The sequence below is a fragment of the Battus philenor genome, unplaced genomic scaffold (assembly GCF_028537555.1).
Source record: "Battus philenor isolate CCGP_79_NKW_IND1 unplaced genomic scaffold, ilBatPhil1.0.hap1 SCAF_21, whole genome shotgun sequence".
In the NCBI taxonomy this organism is placed as follows: domain Eukaryota; kingdom Metazoa; phylum Arthropoda; class Insecta; order Lepidoptera; family Papilionidae; genus Battus; species Battus philenor.
In genome coordinates, this window is record NW_027181684.1 from 9,998,781 (window position 1) to 10,011,232 (window position 12,452).

The window sequence follows — 12,452 nt, forward strand, 5'->3', positions numbered from 1 at the left end:
ACACTGACTATGATGGATTCATTTATGAATATCTCTCAAATATATATTGCTAAAAAATATGTAAAGAAGCTTGTTTAGCATATATCTTTAATATATTATTCGTTATTACTAAGGCAAAAAGAATCGACCCCGTTCTATTAAATTCAAATGGGTAATTAAAAAAAATTATACCTATTGCCCCATTTTTCCCCAAAAGGAATGCTTTAGCATAAGCAAGTGACTCTCTTTTTCCACAAAATGAAATATTCCTTTTCATTTGTGAAATAATCTCATCAACAATGAGTAAAATACCATAAAGGCCCAATTTGAAAGTTAGTAGAATGAAATTGTGTTCTCTTATTATGGCATCCTACATCTTAAAATATCATTGACCAGAGATAGCCCATCAGTGGAGAACTGGGACTTGCGATCGTAAGTCGAAGTTCAATTCTCACAAACAAGTTCCCGATGGTCGGTAGCAACGTACTGCGTACCCCACTGCGATCGCCAACCCGCCTGCTGTTTTCGTTTTTTAGCGATTATGGTACATGCCCTCATAGATATCTTTGGAGCCATACAGTGGGCGACTATTGGTTGAAACGACGTCAACGAAATATTTAAAACATATGGCAATGAGACTTTTAGACGTGTCTTGATCTAAGAAGAGCGGCCCATAGGAAATTATCAAAATATAAGAATTTTTTACAGACATATATTTTCGCTTTAAACACATTAATGTATAATTCATGAAAGACTTTTTCTATAATATTATGTATTCTACAATAAATTTTAAAATAACTAAAACGAGCTGTGCTATGTACACATTGATGGATATTTTTATTGCATTTATTACGTAACTAAAGCGTTCTTTTTTATTTGCTCACTGCAGTTTTGCGTCTATGGTTAGCGCAAAAATATATCAATGAATTTTTTTATTGTTATTGAGTTGCATGCATATTTCAGCGCATCAAATATTAGGTAAAGTGAACTTTACTTTTCTTTTCTTCACTCTGTAAGGGGTAGGCCTCCCCCTAATATCGCCGCGATGACCGATCTAGCCCTGACCCGCATTCAGTGATTTCTTGAAACCTTAACTGTGCCGTCGGTCCACAGTTGGGGACATACCCACGTCACTTTAACTGTACTCATTTAGTATTTTTACTTATAAATCCTATATATGGCAGAAAAAAATTTCTTTGTGTATTATTTTTATCAAATAACTCAACAAACCGAATAATTTCACAAAGTTTGCGAGGATTACAGTTACTGGCCAATTACCATAACAAAAAATTATTTCATTTCAAATTAAAACTTAAATAAATTCTTGCTTTAAAAAGTAATTGTTATTATTGTTATACATTAATTTAATAAAAAAATTTAAAATACCAAGGTTAGGATTAAAACATGGCTAATAATTGTCAATACCCTTACTTTCTTTTGATAAGATTTCAATTATCCATTAACATGCTGATTAATTATGTCTAATAGAACTTTTACCTCGTCAATGAAACTACGATATATTTGTCTAAAACGTATGAAACAGTTTTTGATAGTATCAGTGTTTATCGTACTTTCATCGGAGTCACTTGAAATGACATGTTGGGCCTGGCAATTGTCGGAGTTGTACTCTCTTTGGTGTTATCTCAGGATATGATTGGTGTTTACTATTCCTTCGATGTGGACTTTGAAAGAACTTTCGACAGTAAATCATGTATCAGTAACGAAAGTTGGAAGCTCGTTGACTATACGACTTTAGGAGTTGCACCGTCGCCTAGTAAAAGTCGTAAAGGAATTAAATCTACAAATGCAAGTTGCACATCATCATTTCCTATCGTTTTCATTAATAATAGCGTTCTAGAACTAGATGTCTTCGTTCAAGTAATCGAGGTAAATAGTGGATTAGAAGCAAAAGTATATGATGAAAAGGGTAATGCAAAATTGTCGTACGTCCACAACAAAAGAAATAATTTGTTCAAGTATGGTTGGAACGTGCTGTCTATACCAATTAACACAAATGTTACTGGATATGTAAGTATGACACTTTTAATATTTGTCACATATTCCTTCCAAACTCAATTAAATTTCTCAAAGATTTGTCCAAGTACCTTTACTCCCAATACCTTCTTTAGTTAATTTATCCGTCGTTTCTTTGCTTATAAATACGGTTACATGATCTATTTGTGACAAATTTGTAAACAAGCATTAGTTTTTACTTGTATTAATTTCTGGATATATCCCTTTAATCGCATATATTAACAATAAGACCTTAGAAGCAGTCTACCAGATGACTTAAACAAGGTCACGCAGAGATTGCCGGTTTGTGGGCTTACGGCCCCGATCCGGCAATCGAGATTGCGCGCTACGTTACCTGGCCACTGCTACTTCAAATAACTGGGCTATATCCGTTACTTTCATTTTTATATGGATCAGCTCATCTCTTATTTAACCTTTCAGTTCTATTGTTCTATAAACGTTATGAATATAGGATAAAACAAAACTTGACAAATGTATAGAAACAGGGGTTTTCCACGATTAGATAAAAGTAATTGAGTGCTGGTAAAAAAACAATGCAATCGATTTGAAATCATTAACAACTGACATTTAAACAAACTAATCAGAATACATGTATTAAGTAATGAACGTTTTCTACTAATACTTTTTAATAAAAATCTTATCAATTGAAAGCAAATTCAAGTTTGTTTTTTTGTTTTTTTCTAGATAAATCTAGTTGGACACAGTCAAGACAATGAAATTGTTTTAGTGGACTCGTTCCGATACGTCACAAGCTCCGCAAATAACCGACAGAATAACGATAAAACTTCAAGCATTTATCAAGTTTTCGAATCACATAATGCACTTACAGAAAACCTTCATGAACCGACGGATTTATTATTCGATAGTGAAGGCAGCGGTGATGAAATCGATGGTTCCGGAGAAGAATGGGATGATCCGATGGGCGAAGACGAGTTCGATGATTCTGATCCAGACGTAAAAGGCGTCACTAAAATAGAAGAATAAAAACTAAAAAAACAAAAAGTACATCGTATTTTTAATAATATTCGGCCTATTTAATTTTATTCCTACTAGCCTATAATAGGGTTAGGGCGTTCAGGTTAATATTCTTGTCATCGTTCCGAGATGGTAATCTGACGATGATATTATTACCATACCTATATTTTAAGGCCAGGCAAAGCCGATCCTGAATCAACATCGTGTCAAAAACAAATAAGTCTCCTCCTCTCATTCCACTAAGAAGGTGCACCAGAACCGTTATCGCATCTGACTCCTTTTCATTTCGTTATTACTTTATCTCGTCATTTAGCCGTATAGAAGCATATACTTAAAAAAAAACAATACTGTGGATCGTTTCACATACTTTCGATACATCCAAGGTAGAGAATATTTGAACATGTCCCATTTTCCTTGTAATCGCATTATGTATTTATGAGTACACACATGTACAAATACAATGCTAAAATCTAATAATAATTACCTGCCTAAAAGATGACTCATTATCATGTTGGTTCTGATATTATAAAAAACTTAAAATTTGTATTACGGATAAAAGTATTATTATTTTTATATTTTTAACCTCGTATAAATAAGAGTTAAAAAAATAATACCGTAATATTTTTTTGCAGTATCTATACTGCAAAAAAATAATTTTCGAACTGTGGTTTTTGGAATGTGAGCATTCAAAACAATAACGACATTTTCCGCTCCAAAGATAACTAAACATATTTCTAATTCTGTGGTCAAAGATTTGTGATATCCACATCACTTTGATGTGTTTTATTATTTTAATTATATGCACTCACAATATCACAAAGTTCAAAAGAGCCTACCATTTTAAAGTTTGGAGAAGAGAAAATTTTCCCGATAGGCACAAGACGCACTGCCCTCTCGGGGTAGGACAAAGCTTATATGGAAATTCTACCCACTAATATAGCTTTCCTACAAAGAAAGAACTGTGAAGAGGCAACTGAATTTTTTCGCAAATATCCCTCATTAATGTCCACTTCGTGTAGGTGTCCTCCTCGGATGATGAAAGCACCTCGAAGGACTAACTTAATCCAACAACACGATATTCTCTACATCATTAGTATTCTATTAATCATAGTAAGCAACTAACTAATTTTGACTTGTACAAGATATTTCGTAACAATGAATATAATGTGTTTTCATAATAGCTTCCTTCCGAAAGAGAAATCTATATCATAAAAGAGGACTTTAAACAGAAAACTTTTAAACTTTTTATTTAGTACCAGAGCATAAACCACAGCTTTCTTAGAGGTGCACCTAAGTAAAAATAATATGTAAGGTTTTTAACAATGCGATGATTAGCTAGGTTTTCCATCACAAAATACTGCGTAACATGTGGAGATAGTTCAAGTCACTAATTACGACACCATAGAAAAGAATATGGTGTACATAAGTACACGTGTAACTAGGGCCAATAGTCAAACAACGCAAGTCTGTCTTTGAAAAACAGGTCAATCGGCGAATCCAAAGTACGAAGTATTTTCTCGTTTAATATTAATCAAGATGAAGGTCTACAGCTACTATCTATGGGCTACCGGTTAAGATTTAATTCACTCAATGAGCAATGGAGTGAGCCAGGGATCTCTCTTAGAGGTAAAACTAGGATTGAGGAGACACTTAGAAGAACACAAGTAACCAACATAGTCCTAATTGTCAAGCTAAAGTGGCCACATAATGCCGGGAACACAAGGCCGCTTGGACCTTAAGTTTCTGGAGTGAACTTAGTGAACAGAAGGAACACCCACTTAGAAGGTAGACAAATGATCTTGTTAAAAACGACATTGGATGCAGGCTGCTTCCCATTGTTCCTAATGAAAATTTATGGGAGAGGCCTATGTCCAGCATTCCACGGATGAAATATCATTTCAATGGTAAATAAGCACATGTATTGTTATTTTTAACGTAGCAAAGAAAAATTAAAAAATCGCCAATGTATGATACAAGGACAAATACAACCAATCAACCAGTCTAGCTGATGCTTTGATATCATTTATGAAATATGACATAACAAATGCATCAAAGGTGTTCTGCGGTTTAGATATAGGTATCGTAGATCTTTCAAGCAAAGGAGATAAGATTTAAACATTTCAAAGCAATTAATAAAACATTTTAGTGTACTGATATAGCAAAAACAGCAAAAGCAGGTATTAACAATAATAAATGTTTTGCATTGAACAGAAAGCTGCCCTGTACACATGTTGAATTTAGTTGCATTAACAACTGTAATCACAACGGTGCTCGGTCAAGAAATAATTGGCGTGAATTATTCATTTAATGATGATTTCATTTTGGATTTTGATGATAAAACGTGCAAAAATAAAACAAGATGGGAATTAATCAGGATTCCAGATATGTATTCCAACAACATAAAAACTTACGATGGGATTATATCTATGAATCATAGCTGTGGTTCGTCCTTCTCGATGATTTTACTCTCTGGTAGTATTATAGAAATAAACGCGTATCTACAGTTAAAATACTCGGATAGCGGATTGAATGCAACGGTGTTTGATGAAATGAACACACCTATTGTGCGCTACCAATACGGCATATCCAGCGATAACTTTTCCTCTGGTTGGAATATCTTACGAATCGCGATCGACAAAGGTATTATTGGACATGTAAGTCAAAACATTATTTAAATTTTTTTCTTCTTTAATCTTTTTGTTTGAAAATCTAGATTTGCCAAGAACCTATTATTTTTTGTTATATATACTAATAAATAAAATTGGAATATAAGTTTGCAATATTAAAATAACTGGTTTTACTAAATGCTTATGAATATACGTATGTGGAAAATAACAAAATTACATTTTAAATTTTTGTCTTTCTGTCGTTTTGTTCCGGCTAATCTCTGAAATTACTGGACCGATTTTGTTTGGACTTATACTGACAGATAACACATGTAATAAGGAGTAACTAAGCCAACTTAAATTTTTGAAAAATTCTCTAACCAAAACAAAAACTAAATAAACTATATAATTGTCAGACAAAGTAACGGGCATAACTAGATTATTAATAAACTTAAAGGCAATAATTTCGAGTGTGTTAGTAAAATAAAAATTTTGTAAAAATAAAGGATTTAGTTCTAAATTTTCACCATTCTTTAATAAGAAATAACGACAACTTATCATATTTTTTTATTTAAATCATCATCATAATATCAGTCGTTGTACGTCCAATGCTGGACATAAGTCTTTCCTTAGATTTCCAATAGGACCGGTTGGAGACTGCCTGAAGTCAGCGTTTACTGACCTTACGAAGGTTCTCGGCCACCTTGTGGGTACCACCGATCGGCCAAACCACCTTAAAGACCAAACGGGCATCTATTCTACACGTATGTGCCTGCCCACTATCACTTCAAATTCCTTATCCGCAAATATTCACAATTAAATATTAGTATTTTAAAATATTATACTAATTTTAGTTTAAAATGTTTCAGCTCAATCTCGAAGGACGAAGTCAGGTTGACGAAATTGTTCTAGTAAATTCCTTTAGGCACATAATTAAAAAGACTCAAGAAAATCAACGCGACGATTTACTATGGGACGGTGATGAAATAGAAAAATCAGAATCTCTACTTTCAGACAACTTACTTAAATTTGATGATATTATTAACAAACTCAGCAGTGGAGAAGAATTACTTGAAGGATCTGGTGACTATAATGACGATAATAATATTTCCACTTTACCAGAAAACTCCACCGATGATCCGAATACAATTGCAAATTTTAATTTTTGGAATCCTTGGACTATTACTTTAGTATCAATAGGAACGATCACAACAATGACAATAATTGGGGTAGCTTTTTATCATTGTCGTAGAAGATATTCTCTAGAACTTAATGAGAATACAATAAATTATTTGGAAACTGTGAGGAGCTTAAGAAATTCCAGCGTCGACAATATTTTCTCAAGGATTCGATCAAACAGATTACAATGAAGTAAGAAAAGGACCAATATTTAGCCACCTCGTGGTAGTGGTGCAACAAAGTGCATCGCCCGCCAGCCCGCTGATAATTGCGTATGCGGCAAACACTCTGTGTTTGGCACTAATCGGTGTAACATAACTCCTGAAGATGCCCCATGGAGGGATGAAACACGTGTTGAGAGGTTTAACGGTGGCAGTTGTGTAATTCGCATTGTTTGCCGCATACGCATTTATCAGCGGGCTGGCGGGCGGTGCACTTTGTTGCACGACTACCACTGCATGTGCGGAAGTGGCTAATTATTGTCCAAGGTTGCAAGGTAACGCCTGATTCCATTAAATATTTAAGATTACAATGATTCACTGCAATTAGCCAAGTTTACTTAAAATGTAGATTTTATACCTATCTTCTAATCAGTATTATTATCTTTATATTATGGATGTAAAAACAATATTAAAAGTCTAGTAACGTTTTATAAATGTGTATAAATAACAACTCTTTATGTTAAACATCAAAAATTCATCTATCGGTTAACTGAAGTCATTTCATTTATAATAATTTTCGCCTTATTGCAAAATTTCGTAGTCATAGGTGTGGAAGCTTTAAAAAAGTAAATACATAGGTTATTACTTAACAAAAAGTTTTAAACCTTTTACACCTGTAAAAAGTATAAAACTTTAGTTTCAATCAACCTGTATTAAGTCTGAAATACTTTACTTAAATTTATTTCTTATATTGTGGTACAATAGGCCAGTAGCTCCTGGCTGTACACAATCTACAGGATCTACTTTATGTACAAAGTAATATTACACTAAATGCTCGTAAATCTGTAAGATATTAAAAGATTACTTATTCCTGTTTAAACTGATAAAGCGTCTTTGTTAGCTGTGAGAGTTAAGTTAATCTACAAATATTAATACTGGAGATTATAAAATCGCTAAGTAATGTCAATGATTTTTTTATTTAATATATTTTTTATCTATTTAACAACAACGTGAATATTCTTTACATATAGTCACTATTGCGTGTTAGTTAGTGATACTTTAGACCTAATATTTAGCAAGGTTTTGCAAAGGATTACCCAAAAAAATTTTTTTTTAAATACAGCTGATTGAATTTTAGAAGGAAGCGAGCCTCTTCTTATTTTTATTTCTTGGATTATTAACTGGTTTCAAGGTGAGTTTGCTCTGTCGTAGTTTTATCTTGATTAACACTGTTACTTTATTAGCGTTTAAAGTGATAGACGCGCATGAGGTGTCAGTGCGAGAGGCGCTTAGCTTGAACTTCGTTTAACTTAACTTTGCCAGCTCGAGGGATCCCTCGGGGATATCTATCCGGGCAGTTACATCACATGTAATATTTCGGACCATACGTCTCTTTGGCGTGGACACGGCGGAGAGTCCTCCGATAGGAGACCTCGGCATAGGTTGTCACCGCACGTTAAGGATTCCAACTCGATTCACGACTCAGTCGGTTGCTATTGACTTGCTAGAATTAATGCCATTTCAAAAAACCTTGGCGCTGGGAGAACTAGCGGAAGAAAATCCAGCAACGCTTCTATTTATGACGATTAGGAGTTCATATTAATGTAGCTATAGTCTGCTCTAAAAGATAAACGGTTTTTTTATATTTAAAATAAAGAATTATACTAGTTTTAACATCTCGGTTCCAGACTACGAAACATAAATAATTAATATGGTTGTTGCTAGGTTCTTTGATTTGATTTTTTCACGTTAAATTTATCTCATCAGTCGAAAGATTTGTGTTTTCTCGCGTACCATTTTAACAAATCCTGAACAAGAACTAAACTTTTTAATTTTTTTAACGTTTACTAAGACAATGCCTGACTTTTTCGATAATCCCAGAGTATTTAATGTTCATTTATTTCCGGCTCAGATTTCATAGGTTTCGCTCCCGCATTAGTTTGCAGATAACGTGTCTATACGATTACCCTATTATACAGGATGATTGGTTATACATATAAGACTGTAAAGGGGTTATTTTAACTACAGATCATTTAAAAACAAATAGCTTTTACGCATGTTTCCCATAATGTGATCTCTCTGAAATAGACTCACTCTATTGGAATGTGACAGGATTAACAAGAGATATAGAGACATACGTAGTAATCTGAATTTTTTGACAACGCTTTTTCTTAACACATTACGTCGTTACGTTATTTATTATTTCTGAAACCATTAATGTGAAACATGGTGTACCATACATTGATTATCTGCAAGTGGACCATACATTTTCAAAATTTTAAGGTTTTATACCTATAGCGAATAGTTTAGTACATGCAGATGGCCTTTTTTACAGTGTTTAAAGTTTACGATTATCGAGGAAGTATAAAAACGAGTTTTACTTTAACTGAAATTTTCTGTTAGCTGAATAAAACATGTTTTCTTTTAATTCTTAATGTTATGCTATTTAAATTAAAAACGAAATAATACATGCTACCTGTTAAAGTCTTATTCATAGAACGTCACAAAATTTTGAGTCATCGTTTTAAAAGTAAGATGGTTTCGCAAAAATAAAATGTAGCGAAATTTATGAAAAGCATACATAGAGAGATCGTTTCAGTCCATAGACGCCCGCTGCAAGGCATATGCCTCCTCCAAAGATATCTATGGAGCTGCAACATTATTGGCTCGATTGGCAGGCGGGTTGGCGATCGCACTGTGGTACTGTAGTAAGCAGAGGACGCTCCCACATTCGGGGGACTCCGGCTCGAATTCGAGTGCCGGTCTGGCGTAAAAATCAGGGAGGAATCAATAGCCTCCCTGATAAGCGGAATAGATAAAAACTCATTCATACCCCTCTGCAAAACAATTGCAAAATGTGCCATTGAAAGGAACAAAACGCAAACACAATAAATAAATAGAAAATAGATAAAAAAAAAAGTTAAAATAGAACCAAAGTGATACATAAAACTGTGATAGAGAATAATTATAGGATAAGTAATAATAATTTAAAATAAAAATGTACAATAAAAAAAATGTTAATTGAAAAATGTAATAACAAAAGAGGAAAGAATGAAAGATTGAACAGAGCAAAAGAGAAAGATAGAACAACTGTAGCATGAAAGATAGATAATAGACCGAAAGAGACAATAAAGTACGAAAGAAGAGAAAGAAAATAAAAAACTATGTGACTAGGGGTACGAGAGGCCCCCAATAGCGATGGTCATAAAAAAAAGAGGACGCTCCTGCCAGTCCTCTGGAAATTTGTTTGCGAGCAGAGGCTATCATATATAATTAATGCACAAAGTGTTAATTATATATATGACTGTATCGCAAGAATCGAACCCGCGACCTACGCTGGGCTACCACTGCTCGTAGAGGGACGAAAAAAAAAAGAAAAGATTTAGTTTTTTGGATACACTTTCTGTGTCTATCACTACTATTTAATACAAGTTTTTGCAATTTAGGCATACAAATAACGCGTCATAAAATATGTACAGAAAGAAATGCTTAGATAATAAACATAGGAAAGACTATAGAAAAGACATAACACCGATAAAAAAAATTCACTGACTCTTTTACGACGGCACTCACCATCGCACTGCCTGTCCAACAATGTCTAAGGACACTTAAAGGCTCCAACTTTGGGCAGCATTACAGACCATTTCCATTCAACGAATTATACGTTAATATTTGAATACATTAATTTAATGTCCCGTAGGAATAGCTAATGCCACTTAAAAGTTGGAGACTTAATTTGCCGCCGGGAAGTCGAAGCGTAACGCCGATCGTTCCCTTTTATTGTTTTACAAAAGTATTGCGTAATGGACAAATATTTGCTTAAACTGTAGTCGCTTTTAAATTGCACGCAACGACTTCGTGCCACTTTAATCGCGACATTTGCGAATTGATAATTCTAATTCACTGCAATTCGTTGGATTTAATTGGTCTATTTTGATTCTGTTCTTTCGGATTGTGACAGGTGATATAATCGATATTTCCCAGCGGATTGACAAATTGAAGTGGCAATTGCTAGGCCGCGCGCGCAGAACTGAATGCCGCTAAGGTATACAGGTTCTGAAGTGAAAACTAGAAACCGGCAAGCGGAACTTAAGACGTCTACCCAGATGGTGAACAGAACTTATTATGGTCGTCGGAAGACGCTGGATTTAAGCCGCTACCATCTGGTCTTATTAAAAATCTATTGAGGATATGGCCTATATCCAGCAGTAGCATTAGACAGATATGAGAATGGCAATTTCGGAGAGTAGACTACAACCTTTCAAGTTATATACTTTGCTCAAACTTAATTTGCGTATAGGAGCGGTTCAGTGAAATCCCTTTGAAGCCATCAAACAAAATTTCCACTTATGATTTTACATTAAATACGCATGCAATTGATTGAAAAAAATTCCTGATAACAAACGCAACATAATCTGTTTACTCAAATTAATTATTCGGAGATAATCAACCACATCCAAATAAATGCAATAAATGTAATAAGCCATTAATTAACACCGGCATCCTAATCTGATAATGTAAATATTTTAACAGTTTAAATCAAGATTCCTGGTGGATTATATTATTGCAGTTACTTTTAAAAGATTCAGGTTAGGCCCTTTTAAACCTATGGCATCTCAAACCTGATGAAACTATCACCAACCGAAAGAAGAAAAATAATAAAAAAAATAAATAGATAATTTATTTTATTATTTATTCAATACGCATACGACATTTATAATATTTTTATTTATATTCCTAAACAGGACACAGCCAAAGTACAGCAATATCTATAAGTTTTTTTCAATAATAAATATGTGGTGAAGCAAGGACAGTGATAGCCAAGAAGAAGAGGACTGAGACTTGCGATGGGCGGCGAAGGTCGCAGCTTCCATTCCCGTGATACACACTTTGAGTTTGTATCCTGTTAGCAGTAGTTATATAGAATTGCCACTGCCCACAAATAAGTTTCCAGAGAATAACCAGCAACGTCCTCTGCGTACAACGTCAACCCGCCTGCCAAGTGTGGCGATCATGATATATCCCCTCATAGATATCTTTGGAGGAAGACCATGCCTTGCAGTGGGCGTCTATGGGTTTAAGCGACAACGAATCTAGAATACGTTCCTTTTAAAAACCGTCATCAGGGAAAAATAGAGAATATTTTAAATGCCACTATTTATAAGGTTACATCATTAAAATCTAATGTTATTTGTTATTTAACAAATTTTTGGCCTGTACACACAGATAAAACTAAATCGTTTAGTCTAGGTAATAATAAAGATAATGACGAGCAAATTTCGGACCACACGAAATAAATTTTAATAATTTCAAATGATACTAATTTATCCATTTTCTACGAGAGCATTCTTTAACGGCTACATTAAAGGCTTTCAGTAATTGCCCCCTATCCCTCATTAAATGATTTGATGTTGCGTAGGGCGCCTACGTTTTGTATGAAACTAATAAAGTCCGCCACGTAAACACTACGTCTTTGGACGATTGGTTTAAAATGTAAAGTAATTAAAATATTGACCGT